The sequence below is a fragment of the Myotis nattereri genome, assembly GCF_964212035.1.
Source record: "Myotis nattereri genome assembly, chromosome: 4".
In the NCBI taxonomy this organism is placed as follows: domain Eukaryota; kingdom Metazoa; phylum Chordata; class Mammalia; order Chiroptera; family Vespertilionidae; genus Myotis; species Myotis nattereri.
This window is the reverse complement of record NC_138079.1, coordinates 60489108-60511024: the sequence shown is the minus strand read 5'-3', so window position 1 is coordinate 60511024 and position 21917 is coordinate 60489108. Positions and strand designations below refer to the sequence as shown.

Here is a 21917-nt window from a genome sequence, read left to right as displayed (position 1 = left end):
TCCTCTGTAGTTTGTTTCCAAGCCATGTTATTTTTATTCATTTGTTTCTAAATAGGACATATTTACAGGTAGTAACCTAAATGGGAAAGCAGGTTACAGAACTTTCACTGAGGATGTATTTTCAAAATAATTTCAGATTTTACACCCTAAATATGTTTATTTTGGGTAATCTAGGTTGCTAATGAAGTTCAAATAAGTCACTCAATTTAACATTTGGGGCCATGAATGTTCATTTATTCAACACATATTTAATGCTAATGGTGATCCAGGAACTATGATTGTATTGATACAGTAACAAATGAAAAAGATAAAGTCTATGTCTTAAAGAAGACTAGAAATATTTGAGGAAGAAAGAATATTTAGCAAGCATTGCACTTTTAAATAAAATTAATGCAATTGAACCAAAAATGCAACATCAGTATACAGATATAGAAATAATTTGAGTGCCAAACCATAGAGAATTGTGTACTAATGTATAATACTGAATTTTTTTCCAACTAAATAAAAAATGAATTCTTAGAGTTGAAAAGTTACTTGAGGATCCATAGAATACTGGTTAGTATGTGGGAGAAAATGTTATATCATTTTATTGTTAAATAATCTGTGAGCTCCTTGCTGGAAACTGCGTATAGTTTGTACCAGTGACCAGAAATCACAACCGGATCCAAGGCAGTGCTTCTTGACTATCCTAACTATAAAACAGGAAATATGTTTTCTATAAGTAATAATAATATAGTGGGTCAAATTATAAAATAATCCTACCAAGATATTTAATTAGGTCATATCACTATATCTGTATATTTGGAGTAAAACCAATAAAGCTGTATATTTGTACGACATAATAATATGTATAAAGTTCTTCCACACATCATCTCATAATTAACTTCCATAAAGTTTTATGACATAGACAAGGCAGGCAAGATGTATACTTGGTGTATTAAATAGCTTATATATACATATTTTTTTTAATTTTTATATTTTCTATTTCTTTTTGTCCAAGCTTCTTATGGTGACTAGTAGCCATGATAGTCCTTGAATCCCTGCCCAGCATAGTGGGCCCACTGATCCCCACTGATAACATTATTTATGGGTTAAATTGGTGTGATGAGATTATAGACTTACAACTAAGAATGGTATTAAATCAAAATGTTCATTGTATGAGGTGGGTGCTATTAAATACTTGGTGTTTTAACAGGACAATAGGTTTTACTGGAGGCAGATGAAGAATAGGCAGAACCAGAGATCAATGGCCCCATTAAAGTTCTTGCTATAAAGCACTGGCAAACACCTTGTTTCCAGACTGAAGAAAAGGAGGAATCCTCACAGACAAATGTAGCAGCTATTTAAAGAGGTTCTGAGGATCCAGGCTCTAAAAGGCAGGAGGTGGTGCTGTAATTCAAATCACATGCTAATTTTCATTGATCAGTCTATTTAAATGGTAATGAGGCATAGATAGTGCTGCTGGTCTGAGTGTTTGAAACTTTATGCAGAGGGTATCTATGAGCAAGAAAAAATACTGCGCCTAGCTTGAAAAGCTGTGGTTGGTTTAAGAGCCTGTGATTGTAAAAGGGAATTAACTCTCAGTCCTTTAACCTGTGGAAAAGGTGATCCTATCAAGAATTTTTAGGACTACAGGTATACCCAAACTGCTATCATCCTTTCACTGTCACTTCTAGCTTTCTGGGGCTGCCTTCTTCCGTAATAGAGAAAGAACAGACATAGCTATAATTGCCACTTTTGTGGTGAAGGTGGATAAGTAACATCACACACCATCCTTAGCTGAGCACAGAGGATGTCTGATTGCTTTTCATGTTCTGCAAAAATCTTAATTACACCACATGGATGTAAAATATTGAGTCAGGAAATAGCAAAATTAAAATGCAGCTTTTAGAGAATAAAATGCTATTGTATGAAAGAAGTCAGAGTTCAGTAGGGAAGGAATGATGTCAGTACACTTAATAGTGTTACCAGGAAGACCTCAGTTTTTGTCTTCTTGAAGGAAAGACTTCAATCAAGAGACAATGTGTAAAAAAGCAAGCAAGAACTTATTGACCACAGCAAAAACACACTTAAGGGCATAGACGAAGCAGCCGGAGAGCCTACGCTGGGCTGCACAGGCTCACTGGGAAGTAAAAAAAAAAAAAAAATGTTGGGGGGCGGGGCAGGGGGGCTTAAAGACAGGTTCAGGGAGTTAGCCCAGATGAGCTACCACTGCTCATCCCCACCCCCCACCCTGGTTGCAAATAGCACCATATCCCTTGGAGTTTAGGAGTTAAGTGCATGTGGGGTAAGGAGAAAAGGAAGGGAATGGCAGGGACATGCTCCCCAGAGGGAGAGTGTGCTGGGACCTTCGGTTCAGGGAGTTTTAAAGGCTGGGCTTTTAGGGGAAGTATTAGAGGTGGGTCAATAGAATATTCATCAGCTTTATGCGGATATACCAAAATGAGATTTATTCTCTTAATTGGTCTGTCCTTGCGTGTGGCTGGCAAATATCACAAATGGATTTCTGTTATCTGTCTCCCTGAATAGAGTGATTTAAGCTATTTACTCTCTGGTTGAAGAGAAGTACAAACCATTTACTCTCTTTTTTAAAAAAAATTAAATTCTTTATTGTTTAAAGTATTACATGAGTTTTCTTTTTCCCCCATTGACCTCTCCCTGGCCGCTCCCACCCCCCAGCACATGCCCTCAGCCCCATACCATTTGTGTCCATTGGTTATGCTCATATGCATGCATACAAGTCCTTTGGTCGATCTCTTACCCCCTTAAGCCCCACCTTCCCTCATAGGTTGGACAGTCTGTTTGATGCTTCTATGTTGCTGGTTGCATTTTTGTTCATCAGTTTATATTGTTCATTATACTCCACAAATGATTGAGATCATGTGATATTTATCTTTCTCTAACTGGCTTATTTTGCTTAGCATAATGCTTTCCAGTTCCATCCATGCTGTTGCAAATGGTAAGAATCCCTTCTTTTTAACAGCAGCATAGTATTCCATTGTGTAGATGTATCAGTTTTCTAAGCCACTCAACTGCTGATGAGCACTTAGGCTGTTTCCAAATGTTAACTATTGTAAATTGTGCTGCTGTGAACATAGAGGTGCATATATCCTTTCTGATTGGTGTTTGTCTTTTTGGGATATATTCCTAGAAGTGGGTTTACTGGGTCAAATGGAAGTTTCCTTGGTTTAGGAAAGATAGAATTTACTAGGTGGCTGCAAACTGTTGTGTATCTGTCTGTCTGAGTTTCCCTATTTCACTTATCCTGGAATTTTCCTAGCTTCTTCCTGTCCTATAACATTAGATGATAGCAAGTGATGCTTGCTTTAAGAAAAATATAGAAGGTGTGCCTACGAACATTAGGGGAGGGAGATATGCTTCAGACTAGATGATCAGGAAGCATTTGAAGTAGGTTTCAAAAACTATATAGAATCAGGGAATTGAGAAAAAGTGAATTTAAGGAGTAGGGGCCAATTCATATGTAATAGGGTAGGAATCAATTTAGGAAAGCCTCTTGGAAATTCTTTTTTTTTTTTTTTTTTTTAGTTTGGGAAAAGCAGATTCAATGTTGCAATGTGTTCTTGGTGGAATTTCAAGGTTAATTTGAGTGTGTGTATATTTGTGTGTGTTTTTTGTTTTTTGGGGTTATTTTTTGGAAATTCTTGCTTTAAGAAATAAAAACTGCCTACTTCCCAGAGTGCTCCTAAGAGGCTTGAGGGCAGAATTAAAGGATTATTTCTCATACAATAGATGGTCATTTAATTTTATATTTAATGATGAACGCTTGGATTATATGTGTGTGCTTGCATGTGTGTCCAAAAACATATTTTCCTTGTAATTGAAGAATTGTGTTGTTTTTTGTATTCATTTTGTGTTATTTTTAGCAGTGATGTTGAGTTCTTAAGGAATAACTAATATTTTCTAAGTGTTTACCACCTATATACCTATATTTTACACATTTAAAGCCTAGCAAGTAATTATGTGTACTAGTATATTTCAAACCAATCGAAAGGCCTATATCATGTTATCAATCATTTTTGAAAAAAAAAATATGTATGCATTTCAATGTAAGAAACATTCAAATCCATAGAGATTTTTATGAGTTTATTCAATCCAAACTGATGACAACTGCTGGGAAACAAAACCTTAATGGATTGATGAAATGTTCCAGAAAATGGCAGTTCTGCACCCTGCTTTATACCTTACAATCAAAAGAGAAGTTGTAAGTGGGTTATATGAAATCCATTGGAGAAAGCAAAGTGGAGGGAGCCTCTGGGATTGGATAAAAAGTTAAATAATAGACACATGTGCTTTTTACACCAATGGAATAGTTAACAGTCAACAATTAACATGATAACAATAACCATCAGGGTTTCTGTGGTGAGGTGGTTGTGCCCAGATGGGTCCAGAAAAGGGATGTTATCTTAGATGCAAAAGTACAATAGACAGGCTTAATCAAGGTAAAGGTTCTAGCCCAAGACATGACTACACACCATAAACTGTTTCTAGTAAAAAAGTTTTCATTTCAGACCATCCTCTGTGGTCTGAAATTAGATTTCTGAGTTTTTAAAGCCATCATACAGGCTTCCCTGGAGCTTGTTAAGAGCTTTTCATCCACATACATTTGGGTTATTTTCTGGAAGACAATTTTGTCTACATATATTTGACATATTTTCTGGAAGATGACTTTAGGCCAAGTTTGTTATTAGATGTAATAAAGAGAAATTTCCAAAAGCTTAGATTAAACCTTGACAACTATCCTGCTGTGCCCAGGCTAACTAAATATTTAAAGTGGCAAGCTACTTTAACCAGTCTAATTACTACCCTAATAACCTTTAGCAAGTTATTTTCCTCTTGTACCTATGTTCACAATTTAATCTAGTCACCCCTTTTCCTGTAAAATGTTCTACCAAATGTAAATATCTGAAATGGCTTTCTTAGATGCATATTTTCCTAGCTGTCAATTGACAATAATACTTTGGACACATGATCACAAGTGTTCTGTCTGAGAAGTTGCTCTAACATATGCGAAGAAACAACAGAAAGCAAAAACTACATATGTCTTATGTGGTTCCTTTTTCACAAAATTTAAAAAGGTATATTTTCATTAAGCACAACACAGTTCCTTAATAGTCTCTTTTGAATATTAATATTAATCTTCATACATATTTCTGTCTCAGCACAACTACTGCAAAGTCTCCTCAACAATTCCAATAAAGAAAGCAATACTCTCCCACCGGAATACAGCTGATGAGGCTCTCGGTTATCTTCCCTGTCAGCTACCTGACTCAGCTCTTTTTAATGCGCATCCATTTAGCCCTTCTTGCTTCTTCCAATTTTTCTGTTTGACAATAACCTGGACAATTCACAATAATGGAGTGCCCAGCAGCTGATTAACAAATAAGAACTTTTTCTTCTTGACTTCTGAACTCATATGGTAAATAGTGTGACTTCTCTAACATTTTTTTTCTGATGAGATCTTTTTGTTCCTTTGCCTAGAGAGACATAGTTAAAGTATAAGTTTCACAAAGATAATATTGTAACTCTCACACAAATAGAAAATGAACACATGTCTAATGTTTCATTCAATACATTAATTAATAAGACAACCAGATATATATCTCAAAGAACATTTGAGGAGCTAGGTATTTATGAGCAATTTAGAAAGAGAATGCTAATGCATAACTATTGGGGTAGATACAAAACTGCTTGATGTCCTACCCTTGAGGTTATCTTTTCTACCAAAAGAAATTATTTGCATCTCTTCTGGATAAAATAATACAATAAAATCTACATATTAAACTCTACTCCTACACAGTTGTGAAATAGTCCAGTAAATATAAAATAAATCAAAGGTTCAAGCTCAGAATCACACTGAAAGAACACCCAGTAACATCTTCTGCCTCTTTCCAAGTTTCAGAAAATTTTCCTAACACCGTTCTTCCTATTCCAGATACTTTTTACTTTTTCATTCTTCTTCTGAGTTAGTTGTTTCCTCTCTGTACCATGAAGGTGCTGTCCTGATTAGCTTAGCTATTTTTATCAGTTTCTCTTAGAAACCAGAGTTGTAAGAACTGAGAATTGTCAAAATGACCCAGGGTGTCAGCATTATTTTAATATCCTCCTGCTCCAGGGTTTCTGACAATTAGAATCTGAGAAGAATAACACATCCCTCAGATATTTTTTTCAGACTTATACTTAACACTCTGGTTTATATACACTGTCATTATTAAAAGACCATCTTTTTCTCCATGTGGGTCTGAGAAGCACTAGTTTTTTATATTTGGCTGGTCACAGCAATCACATCTGTGAGAAACCATGCCATACTAAAAGGAAATTATGAAACAAAGTCCAACTTGAGAAATTAGTTATATTGAAGTTACTGTATTTTGGTGTGTGAAGTGTGAAGCAATGATGGAGGAGAGCTCATCTAAGACTAGGGGTGGAAAACCTGCTAATTCTCTCTCTCTAAGACCTTGTTCATTGGGATTCCACTTTGAGAGGCTTAAGAATACCTGTTCCACATTTATGTCCAAACATACCCTGGAATCTTTGTTGAGCTCAATTGTGTATTGTCACTTCCTGAGTACAGCCCTGAGCCCTCATTTTTCACTCTCTGATACTGATTAGCTACAGAAAAGAATTAGAATTCAAGGACTCTCATGGTTTCTGATAGATCATATAATGTCCAGTAAATTGTGGCAATTGATCCCTCCAGAGACAAGGTCCAGCCATTTCTGACTCTCAGAGCTGAGTCGTTTTGCCTCATGTTAGATGGCATAAGTGTATTTTCATTAGCAATCGTATGCACTCACTGAATCCTTATAACTACCTTTTAAAGTGTTTCCTATTATTATCTATTTTTCTAAAAGGATACAAACTGAAGGTCAAAGAAGCTAAATAGGTTGTTCAACATCACTGTCTAGGAGAAAATTAAGATTCAAATTTGGATTTGTCTTCAACAGATGGATAGAAAAAAATAGTTTGCATTCCATTAATATTCCATTACCATATTTCTTCAAGGACTTTAAAGATTTTAAACTTTCACATAAACTTAATCATAAGACAAGGTAACAATTCCTGCTTAATATTCGTGATACCAATAAAAGGAATGAAAATCACAGCTACAGCCCTGACTGGTTTGGCTCAATGGATAGAGCGTCAGCCTGTGGACTGAAGGGTCCCAAGTTCGATTCCAGTCAAGGGCATGTACCTTGGTTGCAGGCACATCCCCAGTAGTGCAGGAGGCAGCTGATCGATGTTTCTCTCTCATCAATGTTTCTAACTCTCTATCCCTCTCCCTACCTCTCTGTAAAAAATCAATAAAATATATTTTTTTAAAAAAGAAAATCACAACTACAAATTTTATTTCCTAAGCTAGTAAATATGATGATAATATATCTGCCAATTGTAAAATTAAAGAGAAACAAAATGCATACAATACATGTATAATTATTCAAGATTACCTGATTTTATCATTTTATATAAAAGTTAATTTCCAATTTTAATTTTTCATATCTGTCAATAATTTGCTAATATATTGTGCCATACTACATATGTATTTTATTTAAAAAACCTAAATTATACACTAGAAAAATAGGATCAGTTTAGTATATGTAAATGCAAATGCCTTATCCTTTTATTCCTATGAAGAAATCTGTATTTAATTGGTAACTTAATATTTTTCCTTTCTACCAAAAATGTTTTGTTCTTGTTGGTTTTATTGGTTGGGCATTGTCTTGAGCACTGAAAGACTGTTGGTTTGATTCCTGGCCAGGGCACATGCCCAGGTTGTGGGCTAGATCCCCAGTGCGGGGCATGCAGGAGACAGCCAACTAATGCTATGCTCTCACTGGTGTTTCTTTCTCTCTCCCTCTCCCTTCTTTTCTCTCTAAACATCAATTAAAAATCTTTAAAAAAAAAATTCCTGCATATACTATACATAAAATGGCTAAGATTTCAATCTTACTCTTCAAAAAAGTAGAGAGCCTTATTTTTGTGTGATTCAATCATGTGCCTTGTAATTTTTAGTATCCCTCTAAGATGAAGTTTAAGTAAATTTATGGTATTACATAAAATTTATTTTCACCTGTAATATTTGTTATTGGTTCACATAATATAAAATCGACTCTTAAGTCAGTGGAGATAAAAAATATTATTTATAAAGATACCATTGTATTTAGCTAGTTATTAATAACTAGAGGCCTGGTGCATGAAATTTGTGCACTGGGGGGGGAAAGCGTTCTTCAGCTTGGCCTGTGCTCCCTCTTAGTCTGGGACCCATCAGGGGATGTAGCAGTGTGCCAAGTGGCAGGTGGCCGAGGAGGAGCTTGAATCAGGGCTGGTCACCACTCATGCTCACCCTGTCCCACTGCGCCTGCTCCTGTGGAGTCAGGAGAGGCTCCTGCCATAGCAGCTGTGCTCTCCAGTCATGAGCCACCTTCTGGCTAAGTGGCACTCCCCCTGTGGGAGCACATTGACCACCAGGGGGCAGCTCTTGCATGAAGTGTTTGTCCCCTGGTGGTCAGTATGCATCACAGGCACTGGTCATTCTAGTGGTTCCACCATAATGATTGCTTAGGCTTTTATTATATGGGCTAGAGGCCCTGTGCACGAATTTGTCCCTCGGCTTGGCCTATGGGATCAGGCCGAAACTGGTTCTTTGACATCCTCTGAGGGGTCCCAGATTGCAAGAGGGTGCAGGCCAGGCTGAGGGACCCCAGTGGTGCACGATCGGGGTCAGGGAGGGACACAGGAGGTTGGCTAGCCAGGGAGGGGCTGCAGGAGGGCTCCAAGACATGTCCGGCCTGTCTCACTCAGCCCTGATCGGCTGGACCCCAGCAGTAAGCTAACCTACCAGTCAGAGCGTCTGGCCCCTGGTGGTCAGTGCACATCATAGAGAGCGGTTGAGCGGCCTTAGCATATCATTAGCTTATTACACTTTGATTGGTTGAACGGCCGACCAGCAGCTGGACACTTGGCATATTAGGCTTTTATTATATAGGATAGGAAAGGAGCAAAAGGGAAGGCCAGAGATTATAGGCAAGTCATTTGGGCAGCTTTACCAGGAAGCCGCAACTTTATACTTCCCAACAGAGATGGTTGTTGCCCAGAATGGGTATGGCCACTGCAAATGCATGAAAATTTGGCAATATATAATCCCTCAAACCAGTGGTTCTCAACCTTCCTAATGCCCCAACCCTTTAATACAGTTCCTCATGTTGTGGTAACCCCCAACCATAAAATTATTTTTGTTGCTACTTCATAACTGTAATTTTGCTACTGTTATGAATCATAATGTAAATATCTGATATGCAGGATGGTCTTAGGTGACCCCTGTGAAAGGGTCGTTCGACCCCCCCAAAGGGGTTGCGACCCACAGGTTGAGAACCACTGCCTTAAACAAAGGAATTCTTTCTCTTGTTGCTCTTGATGTGCTTAGCATGTGACTCTTGGCTCTCTTGCATCAGCCCATATGGCCCATGGCCAGGTGGACCCCCACAGGCAATCGACTGATGGTCCAATATGGAAAGGAAACTCTGGACACTGGCTCTGATGTGGGCTCTGCTAAAGCCCCAGCTACACTTCTTCTATGACTGGACTTGGGGATGGGACTTTAGAAACCCAGGGGTGTAATTCCACAGAAATAAAGCTTTCTATCATACCTCATCCTCCATGGGGGCCTTCGGAAATGCTTATTCCAGCAGTATCCCAAGAACCCCACTTCCATGAGCAACCAGGGGAGAAGAGGCCCTCTCCCCTCCATTGACAACATCAAGTGCAAAAAGTTGAGTGCAAGCTGATGGAAAATATATTTTCAAGAGTACCCAAAGATGTAAGATAGAAGTCCTAATTTGTTTTGGGATTTCAGCAATGTTTAATGGCAATGTCAACTTGTTATCAACTATGAAGGGCATAGTGAAAAGTTGTGTGTTTTTTTTAAGATTAAATAACCACACAACTATGTTGAAAGATGTTTGAGTATAAAATATGATTACTCTGTAGAAAAACATTTTTTCACCATTATAAGAAGAAATATAGAGGCATAAGAACCTTTTAGGAACCTCTATCTAAGGCGTCCTTCTAAGAAATATGTAAATAGATTTCCACAGCTTCCTGTGCACTTGGAGTTGATATGGGAAAACTAATATATTTGGATTAAAAATATTTAATCCCATGATTGATCCCACAAATATTTCACTAACTCAAAGCAAAAGCAGAATATTTTGCAATATATAAATAAAGAAAATTACTTAAGCTTTGATCACTTATGTTGTACTGAAATCACTCATTCATGGTTGAAATATTATACCACCTGTGCCAGTACTAAATATTGTGCTCTTTCTTTATTTCAGCAGTTCAACTACCATACCAGGACCAGAAATTCTATGATAAATGAGACCCTTGAGGACTTTATAGACTCAGAGTTAGGAAGAAAGATGGGCATTTTTAAAAAGTTATAAAGTCTAATAAAATAATAAGTGCAGGAAGACAATACACAGGTTGCATGGAGGAGCAGGTGATTAAATTTGCCTGGGGTGGCAAATAATAGTGATTATGGATAGTCTACTTAGTTCTATTGCTGCTGCAACAAATTATTACCAATTTAGTGCTTTAAAAGAATACAAAATTATAGGTTAAAAGTCTGGTTGGCTTGGCTGGTTTCTCTGCTTCTGGTTTAATGAGGCCTAAATCAATATGACAGCTGGCTGAGCTCTCATCAAGAGCCTCCCGGAAGAATTCACCTTCATGTTCAGATTGTTGGCAAAATCCAGTTCTTTGAAGTTGTAAAACTTAGGTCCTGGTTTCTCTTAGAAGCCACTCTCTGCTCCTTGAACAGAATATATTTAGCTTTCAAAGGTTCATGTGATTAGATTTGGCCCATCCAGATAATCCTGCCTAATCTCTCTATTTTAAAGTTCATAACCTTAATTATATCTGTAAATTCCTTTGCCATGTAACAGAACATAGTCACGAGATTCAGGGATTAAAGTATGGATGTGTTTAAGAGACCATTCTGGCTAGCATAAACAACTTATTTTTTTTTTTTGAGACTGAAATATCAAGTTAGATCTAGAAACAGAAAATGAATATATCTACTTTAGGAATGAACTACATAAGTTCATATAAAGACCTAAGAAAACCTATGATAATATCAAAAAATAATCTAGAAAAGAACTGTGTTCAGGAAGGTGGAGAAATGTTACACACTTTACTACGTGAACAGACATAACAGTAGCGTTAATACACAAAGATCATGTTAGTGTGAGCCTAACTCAGCTTCAGCCTGGTGGCGTGGCCTCATACATAAATTCCTTTCATAGCCTTCTCATGAAGAGAAACAAGCAATAAAAAAGTTAAACAACTTCAACAAAAAGATTCTCCCTACTCCTCCAATTACTGCCCAGTATTTGCACCATGCAGAATGTAGCACACATTTGCAATGCTGGAAGAACTCCTGGGAGGAAGGACTTTGAAGTCAGTAACTTAATGAGTTTTGACATTACTACTGTTAAAGTGGCATTATTCATAGAAGCTGGTGGATCCTAGAGAGCTTTGAATTACACATGCAAGCTCTTATTTCTGTCCTCAACTTATTTCCTCCTCTCCACCTGGGGATATTAAGGTATATTTAAGCTTATGAAAAAGTATAGATTATACATGTGTATATGTACAGTGGGATGAAACCTTAGAAAATCACAGCCATGATTATGGGCATTAGGTACTGAAAAGATTGGCTTGTCATCAGAGAGGAACTTGGAAATTGGCTTCTCGGGAAATGGACGGTGTCCATTGATTTTTGCTAGGTGGATGCCTAAAGAAAAAAGTTTACTAGATGTAATTTTAAAGTGTATTTTTTAAATCCCTAGCCCAGGAAGACTATGACTACTTAAAGAGTGGATCTGGGGAATAACATCTCAGCCTCATGCCTATGGAAGAAACATTAGTTCAGGTCCTCAAAGAAGCAGATGCCAAACAGATATAGAAGTGCAAGAGATTTATGAAAGGAAATGCTTCTGATGGGGAGAAGGAGGAGCTGGAGAAAGCAGGGAGACCTGAGATAGCATGAGGAAAGGTGAACCCTGTGATAGAGAAAGGGAATAGAGAAAGAGGCGGGAAGAGACTCGTTGCAGCACAGCTTGCAGAGCATTTGGCCAGTTTGATAAGGAGTCCTTGAGCCAACATCCTCTGTCAGAGGAGTCCAGCATTTTGCAGCAATTGGTCTTCTTAGTACCTCCCTGTGTTCAGTCCTTGGCTGGGGGTAAATAGTGAAAAAACATGGTTTTGGCATCAATGTAGCGATAAATTCAGAGCACATTCTACAAAATAGGAGATCTTAATGGAATATTTTTGTGTCTGCCACAATTCACCACTTGTGCCACAGATAATCTACTTCTGAATTCAGCTTTAGAGGGACTACGTGCTGCTTGTTTCCCTTGGGCCTCGCTTGCTGAAGGGAATGTACGGAAGGTTAGTGAACTGTAGCCCCCAGCCAAAGTGACAGTTAGTGGGGAGAATTGTGGCCTTGGGATCAGCTGCAGCCAGAGGAACCCTTTCCTCCATTGGGCTTTTCTAAAAGCTGGCAGCTGCCCGGTCATCTGATATATCAGCGCCATACAAGATATGGAATATGTTGCCCCTGATCCCCAAGAGGCCTACTGGATGCTGGGCTTCCTTCTTTGTAGTAAAGAATGTAAGCTGTATCAATTTTCCCTTTACTTTGGGGAAGTTCTGACATACTCTTGAACATTGGACCCCGAAAACTGCACTAAGTGGTTTGTTCCTGAATCTTTGCAGAGTTTATTTCCAATCATATGTATCACATATACGTTATCAAGGCTGCCAATCAAACATCCTCCCTTGCTCATGATGTACAAACAGCATAATGTCATTGATGTGATGAATCAGAGTGACATGCCCTGGGATGCCCACGCAATTCAATGCAGACTATATTACAACAGAGGTTTGGACAGAGGGGAGAACGCAGTAAAGTATTCCTGAAACAAAACTAAATGAATAGTCTTTACTTTTACATATGAATGTGAACTGTTTCTTCTTTTATTATCATAATGGAAGGGTAACCATTCTACAAGTCAATAACTGTGTATCAAATACCTGAGACCTTATTAATCTGTTTTTGCAATGATGCTTCATGCAGGAAGGCAAGTAACTAGGGCTGCTACTTGGTTAAATCTATAGTAGTATACGTCATTCTCAATATCTATTTGGGTTTCTGAGGGGCATACTTAGTGAACCTAGTGGAGATATGATATGATAGCACTACCTCTGCAACCTTTAGATCTTTAGTGGTGGTAATAATCTCCAACATCCCTCTGGGAAAGTGATATTGTTTTTAATTTATTATCTTGCCTGGAGAGGATGACATTTTAAGAAGCTGCAATTTGTCCTTCCCCACTGTCATAGCTCTTACCCCACAAACCAAGAACCCAATGTGGGTATTACTCTAACTGTTAAGTGAAGTCTAATTCTACATTTGGGGATTGAGGAAACAGCCATTGGGTAGATCTGTGGACAGAGTGAGTCCATTGTGGATTAGATTTTATTCAGTCTCCATTTATTTCCTGCCATGCCTAAGCATCTATTCTCACACAGGGGCAATGATGATGTTCTGGGTATTCAGTATCCATGTCAACTCACAGTCAGACTCTGTGTCCAATTATCTTCAAATGTGTGGGTATTCCACTTTCATTAGCGTTCAGTGGTATGACTTGGGAAATCAACACAGCTTATAATGCTCTGTCGTGTTGCAGAGTTCTTCCTCCCAGGGAAGTGACCACCTCTTCAATCAATGTCTCCCAAACCCCAAAATGGCATAGGTCTGGAAACAGAGCTTTTTATTGAAGTGATCTCGCCAAACTTCTGTGTCTCCATTCCTGCTTTTTTTTTTTTGGGGGGGGGGGGGGAGGAGTTGTAGATGTCGCCCAACACCCTTGGTGTCTACCCATCAATTTTATCCTAGGAACTCACTGCTCTTTTAATCATCTTCAAAATTCCCTATAGGTCAAGCTCCTTGGCTGCCTATTTGACCTTGCCTGTCATGACAGTAACTCCCACCCTCCTGGCTTCTGGTTCAAGCACTGAATCCTAGCCTGTCGTATTGGGGCACTAGAACCCCCGGGTGTTATAAAATCCAGCACTGAGACAACTTTTTGTACTGTCAGCCCATGCCTTCAGAGGAGAACCACTACCCAAATTCTCAATGATCCTGTGCCCTTGTCATCAGCACATGCTAATGGCCTTGATGAATAGTATGATGTCTGGGCCCTCCTCTGAAACATAATCGTATGGCTTTTATCTTCTTATCTCATCTAATATATTCATTCCAGCATGCCCATTTGTTTTAGCCTCCTTATTTCTTCCTCTGTTTTCTTCCAAGGAAGCTAAGGCATTTCTATTTTACTTAATATTAGCCATCACTTTCTCTGCGTTTCTAAGAGCAACCCTGGGGGAGAATATTTTTATTGCCTGGAGTCCTTGCCAATTTTAAACCCAAGCTTTTGTTAGGGTTCCCCACATAAATGAATGCTTGCTTTTCTGGTCTCGTATGCCATCCTTCTGATCAAGTACTCTCAAAATCCAGCACAGTGGCACGTCCTAGCCTGCACATGCATCTAATTTTTTTGCAGTTCCATAATATATTGTACTTCTCTGTATTAGGCCCAGCAGATTCTTACCTATGTTATGATAGGATTTAATACTAGTTACCAGCCTCGTAGCCAGGAGAAAAAGTGGGGGCACTGTTGCCTCATGGCAGGGAGAACTGTGCAGTGTCTTAGAGCAGAAGGAAATAACTAGATCTTACTGGGCAGGAATGGGACACCTTTCTGAGCTCTGCCAATACAGGGACATCTATAGAGTCATCATCTACATGGACATCCTTCCAGATGTCCTCATGTTTTAGGCCTCAGAGAAAAGGTTTGATCTTAGCAAAAGGAATTGTCCTGGAGGAGGTTTCTGATGTCTCTGAAATTTTGCAACAATAATGATCAAATTTTCAATTTGCTGCAGTGTCTGCTTTTCCCCTCCAGGAAGTAAAGATCTGCATTTAAGCTACCAAAGAGATTCTCTGGAGCTCACATTTAGTTGCTAATGGCTTGTTTACACTCCTCAGTTTCTCATTATTCCTCTGCAGGGCACCAATACAATGTCCTTTTTAAATGCTGCCCCCTGCCCTCATATTTTTCAAATGCCTGAATCATTGCCCTTAAAAAGGCATTTATTTCTACTGAACCCTATTTCCAGATCATGGTAGTGAAACCATTAGCAATTAGTGTACTGTCTTGTGCCACAGACTCTATGCCTTGCCTACCACTTAGAACATCTTTTTCACCTGTGGGGTAGTGATTGATCCTGTCTACAATCCCAATCTCACCAGCTACTTTTTTTGTACCAATCTCAGTAAAATTTGTGTAATTTTTTCAGAGAAAAGATGCTAATGGGCTTATTTGTACAAAGCATTTATTGGAGAAATGAATGTATGGGAGAGATGGGTAGGAAGTTAGGGGAGGCACGATTGAAGTCCGACTCCTGGGAAGGAGAGCAGGAAGGAAGTAACATTGGGTAGAAATAGTCTCTGACTACAGCACACCTCTCCAATGGAGAGAGAGTTCATAAACCAAAGTCATCCGCCAGAGGTCCTATATTTTTCAGAAATGGACCCGCCATGGGCAGCATTTAAAAAGGATCCATGCCAGGAGCTGCCCATAAGAAGCATGACCTTATAATAAATGCTATGGTAGAAGCAGCAGGGCCACCCATCAGCACTCCTTATGGCAGATCTCTCTGGTGCACTATCATGGTTGCCACAGAAAACATGAGTGAGTGCTGTGTTTTCAAAAGCTATCCCATGTAGAATGTGGGATGGAAAACTGTCAAAGGGAAGTACCAAATACTTGCAATGCAATGCATATATGAAGCAAAATTATGACTTAGAAAGTACAAGTACAGCAAGTGTTATTGAAATGTAACTTTTGATGGAGGTTAAGAGTGGAGATGAATAAGCCAGAGGCTCAGCAAGAGGCTGGATCATCCCACAAGGTGGAAATACAATGTGAAATGAGCATGTGAGCAAGGCTTCTACCCCAAACTTGCTTCTAGAGCAAAATCTTTGTGCAACTTGGTGTTGCCAAGTTCATCATGAACTTAACTTTAAACTGCCGTAATTGCTTAATTATCAAGCCTCCAATATTTGTAAATTAAGCTGCTCAAAGTTGTCTAGCTGAGAGAGTGAGAGAAAATGCTATCTAGTCCACACTCTGCTTTCCAAGCTGTGAGCCATGGCACAGGGCTATATCTGCCAGGACGAAGGGCTGCACAAAAGAGCTATTCATTTACCAAAGCACTATTCTTACTCAGAGAGTGTGATTTTTTTTCTTCTTCACTGGGAGCAAAACATTAGGCTAGAAAGGGATTATTACCATTACATGAGTTATTTCTATAGAAAATAATTTAGAATTCCGTATTTCTTCTTTATATCTTAATTCTAGGACTTTCAAGTATAATGCATATTTCAAAGAATCATATTCATGTAATATATAATCAACTATCAGAATGACTTCAGATAGATCCACATAGGTATATGAGTAGTTAGTAAAAGAAAAAAGTGTGAAAGTATCATCCAGTGTCCCCAGTTTAGCTGTCACATCGGTGCTCCTGTGATTTACCTCACTCAAGGTAAGAAACAGTGATGTATAATTTAGTTTTTTTCAATGTCAAAACAAGATTTCCAAACCTTCCTGCTGTCAACACATTTATACAGCATACTTTTCCCACCTTTATGAAGATTTCTACAGTATTATGCAGTACTCAGTGGATTTGCCAAGATGATACAGGACACTAATCACAAAATCAAGTTTTTCTTTCTTTTCTTTTCTTTTTTGTCTTCTATACCAGCATTATCACTTTAAAATAAATGTAAACTTTTCTTTTCACCACTAATACTTGCTCAGGACTGTCAGATAAAGAATTGGTGATAAAATGTCACATGGTATTTTGATACTTAATTTTCAACAGTTTACCACCAAGGTAGATGTAAAAATTATATATCATATATTCTGTTTTCGTTTCCTGTGGTACTCCTCTCTGTGGGAAGGTTATGTATCCCCATCCTGTTGAAGTCAGTCATGGCCAATAGACTTGGTTTGGTGTATGACAGTTCCAAACAGATTTTTTTAAATGCCAGAAATAGGTTTGAAATATCTCCGTCCTCTAATACATTGATTGGCAATATTCCAGATGGAAACTGCTTCATTAAACTGAGTCCCAGAACAAAGCAGTTGTAAAAACAGGTTCTCACTTTGGCATATAGCATGAAGAAGAAATATACAGAGCATTTAACTCATACTCAAATTCAAGTAGTTTCATTAAAAAATTGTTATTTTTAGCATGGGTATAAACACCAAACCAAATCTCCTAGTTTTTTTCTATGAAAAATAACCAAAAAATTCCATCTTGATAGAGTTGGAAGTACATCTTGTTTGTCATAGATTTTACCTCAAGATAATGGGAAGTGCTTCTAATTCCAGTTCATGTTTCAGATTCCAATATAATAGTCTGTTGCAGTTATTTGTGGTACATGGGTAGCTAACAAGTATTGTTTTATTTTTGTTTTGTTGTTGTTGTTAATCCTCACCCAAGGATAATTTCTCCATTGATATTTTAGGAGAATTATGGAAGGGAGTAGGGGAGACACAGATGGAGAAACATCAATGTGAGAGACACATCAATTAGTTGCCTTCCTCATGCATTCAGACTGGTGCTGGAGATTAAGCCTGCATGCAACCCAGGTTCATGCCTTTGACTAGACTCACACCCAGGACCCTTCAGTCCATGGGCCGTTGCTCTAACCACTGAGAAAACCAGCTAGGGCAACAAATATTAGTTTTGACAAGCGATTTATGTTAATGACAATAACATTTAAAGAATTTAAAAGCATCAGCCCTATCAGAACTGTCCTAGTTATGCCTTGTCCCCCTCAAGCAAACTGCTAGTCTGAAAGGATGTTTGGAGACTATTGCTAACAAGATTATTAGGTTTTCTACTGCTGAATATATTACCCCATGTTAAAAAACATGAGTGGATTATACTAACTAATTATGAGTGGTGTCTCAAAAAAATGCCAGGATGACCTTCATCAGATTTAAGGAAAAAGGAATGTTTATTTGTATATTTATTTTTCTGTTTCAACATTGTTGGTTCGTATTCCTTTTGTATTGAAAATAAACCCTAGAGTAAAAGCAAGCAGGTTCAGAAACACTAAATAATAGTCATGGTCCAAAGTATTAAAAAGCTGGAGTGCCTTTCCATGTTTCTTACTCCAATAGTTTTAGCAGAGATAGAAAAATACTCATACATCTAGTTGAGGATAAACTACATTAGTAACATTTGCTCACAGGAAAAGAAATTTAAATCATGCTTATTGCCAGAGCTCAGAACATTGATTGGCAAAATAAATGCTTAATGAATAGTTTTTGAATAAAGAAAATAAATTAATATATTTAAAGGAAGATAGTTTTGTTTTTGTCTTTTATATCAGCATTACCACTTCAAAATAAATATAAACTTCTCTTTTTCCCATCTTTCTCAAGATGGACATTCTTTTCCACTACATCCAAGCTATTAAGTACTGAGAAGAAAACTGCTCTAAGATGGGAAGACCTACAGAACAACCTGGCAATCATTGGAGTTACTGATACAAAAATAGATTGCTTTACATTTCAATTACAAAGGCATTAACTCTGTATAATTTTTCCTTCCACAGAAAGTCCATTAGCAGTTTTGTTTTTTCTTTAAATACCATCTTACTGATTATTCATATTACCTTCTGCATACTCTTCAGTAACATAAATTGAAGAATGCAGTAACATTTCCTTGGCCACTGTAATTGTCAAAAGATAATCATCTATATTTTCTCATCTAAATAGTTGAGACAGAGACAAAGTCATCCAAGTGAATCCACTTGTTAATTAAAATATTTCCTGAAAGTGTATTTGTCCCACCCTTTCTGAGAGCATTGTGGTTTGATATTGGTGATTTAGGACCTATTAGATCTCTTAATTGCATGTGAGATTTCAATAATGAGAAACTTGCTTAGTTTGGAAAGCAAAATGTTATCTATCATTAGAGGTTTGCTTTCCCCGTTATCTGTATTTTTTTTAAAGTGTATTAATATATTCATTTTCTTCTATCACTACTCAGAAGGACTGTACTTACCTATATTATGTAAAAGAAAGAGTTTAAAACTAGTGACTTTTAGATGCATTTTTAAATGACTTGTCTTCTCTAATACTGAACTCCCATATAAGATCTTTCTGTGAATGAATGACAAGTTAAGCTTGCCAGTTTAGTCATAAATTCAGACTTAAGATAATCCTTTCATAAATTTCAGGGTGCTATGGCACCAAACCAATAAATATAGCCCATATAAGATGTTTTAAGTTACATTCTAAAAACTAGGCTTTTCAACTCTATTGTCTTAAAATTGATGGCCTCAATTCTCTACTTGCCTTGTAACCCTGATGGAGCTGATACAAGCATGATGCTCCTTGAAAGCAGAAGTGCTATGCTTAAATTAGGCCCCGTGACAGTGCAGAACAAGTCATATATTTAGGTGAAACTGTTTCTCGGGTGAATAAGATATCTTGACATGTCGATGGAATATGAAACTCAATTTCACAAGATTTTTCTGGTGCCAAAAGAGATTTAAATAGAGCTATCACTTTTAGTCTTAACAGAAAGAATGTCTACCTCTATAGACCTCTACATTCCTTGCTTCTAAATTTAATTTTATCATTCCTTATAAAGGCTATCATTCTTTAAACCTTCATGAAAACAAAACTACATTTCATTGTTGGTCTATTTTAATTTTAATAGAAACATTGCTTCCAATTATTTCCTTGTTCCTCCCTCTAACCTTACTTAAGAATATTAACCAGACAGTTTTCTAGAGCTGCATTCATTAGAGAGAAAAATGGGGCTTAACACTATAAACTATATCATCTTAAGAAGACGAATAAATAATTCCACAATCAGTGAAATATAGTATGTTAGAAGAGTATGCATATCCAGCTAAGTAAAAATCAAGACCATTTTTCTAAAAAGCAGCATTAAAACCCAAGAGAGCTCTAAAAATCAAGAAGAAAAGCAATCAACAATCAGCTAAAAAAGTTTTAAATTGGAAATCTAAGAGTTATTCAGAAATAAAAATTTTAAAATGAATTTATTTTTATTGTAATTATTCTAGACTTGCTATCCTAGAAACATGTTTTATTTCCTAAATGGCTGTGCTTTCAAGAAGTATCAGATGGTATTTCAAATTTTTAAGTAAATTATAGTCCTAAATTCTGCAATAACTCTTAAGTATCTTTACCCAACTTCCATTCTCCACTCATTACACCCAGGCATTGGTTCAGTTCTCCAAACCAAACCTCAGATGTTTCAACTAAATGTTACCTTGAAAGAAATGCATTTAAATCTACAGTTATCAGAAAAGGTAGATATCACAGTAGAAAAGAATAGAAATAGAATATGATTAAAACACACACACACACACACACACACACACACACACACACACCACAAAATAGGGGTCCGTTCACAAATCAGCAGTTATTCAAGGACCTTACATCATTTTAGAGCATTACCTTTAGGGCAAACAGGTTATAGGTTAATTTCATGCCATTGTATATTACTGCACTTTATTTGCTTTTATTCTTTGGGTAACTAAAGTTCTTATAAATTCAAAATGTTTAAGTTATGGGTTGTAAATACCAGTAATTTGATAATTGCAAAGAATAATAAAGGTTCAAGGGAAACAAAGGAGAGGAAAATGTGGCAGAGGTGATCCCACAGATGGTGTTGGTAAGCATCAGGTAGAAGAGGTGGCCCCTCTTTGCTAGATTCAGTTAAAGCTCAGTCTCGTTGCTTTGCACTGCTGCTGGCCCTTCTCGACTGTGTGTTCATCCAGGAAGTGTTTTGAGAGGGAAGAAAACATTGAATGTTACCTCTCTGGAATTCCATGACTCCTCATTGCTGCTTTCACCTATGTCTGCACCACGTTTAGACCAGACTGCCAGGAGACACAGGTGACACATCTTGATCCATTTAATATTCAAACGTCACTGCTTTGTGATACATGTTGAGAAAATAGAAGATAATTGGTTGACTGCATTCTTTATTTAAACCCCAGTTTCTTAATAACTTTTTAAAAAACAGATCAGAGGTCTATTTCACCCATTTCTCCCCAGGGAGATCTTGAAGTGCTGTACGTGGTTGCACTTCATGGGTGATAGTGTAAAGCAAGGAACCTGCATTCTGTGAACACAATGCCATGTGCTTTTACCATGCAGTGTCCCTGACTAGTGTATGGTTTAGACAGGCAATCTGTATAGCCTTCTTGTCACCTCTAGCCGTTTAAACCCCTATCAACTTCCATTCTGTTAGAAGGCTCAGCACAGGAAGAGAAACAGATCTCACAATGACAATGAATATTGTTTTTATGATGCGAAATGATATAATCCAATTACTGCTATCAATTCACTGCCCAAAAGGACTGTGAACCCTTGTGTCACCTTCCAATTGTCTATTTCATTTATATGCTTTTCTTTTTATATCATTCCTCAGTAGATTGTTATGTCATAAACCTTCACTACATTTTATGGAGTATCTTTATAACATCTACAATCATCGGCTCCCAAGGATAAAGTCATATATTTCACAATGTGTATTTGTAAAGGTACAAATGCTAAAGGCATAAGCTAACATATCGGGAGGCTGTGGATGCTCACGCAAATTGCTGGCACTGGGATGCACTACCTCTTGTACTTTTTCCTGTCCCAGTTATTTATGGCTAGTTCAGCGCAACTTTCCTTCTACCATCTGCTTAGTATCCCAGTTAT

General features: G+C 37.5%; 1 long non-coding RNA gene across 1 annotated transcript in view; it reads right to left on the bottom strand.

Moving 5' to 3' along the window:
• LOC308517733 overlaps positions 1–21143 on the bottom strand; it is a 39005-nt gene extending 17862 nt beyond the window's left edge. The window contains exon 1 of the long non-coding RNA XR_013995874.1: positions 21024–21143. This is a non-coding gene — a long non-coding RNA (uncharacterized lncRNA). The remainder of the gene's footprint in view (positions 1–21023) is intronic.
• Between the last annotated feature and the right edge of the window lie 774 nt (positions 21144–21917).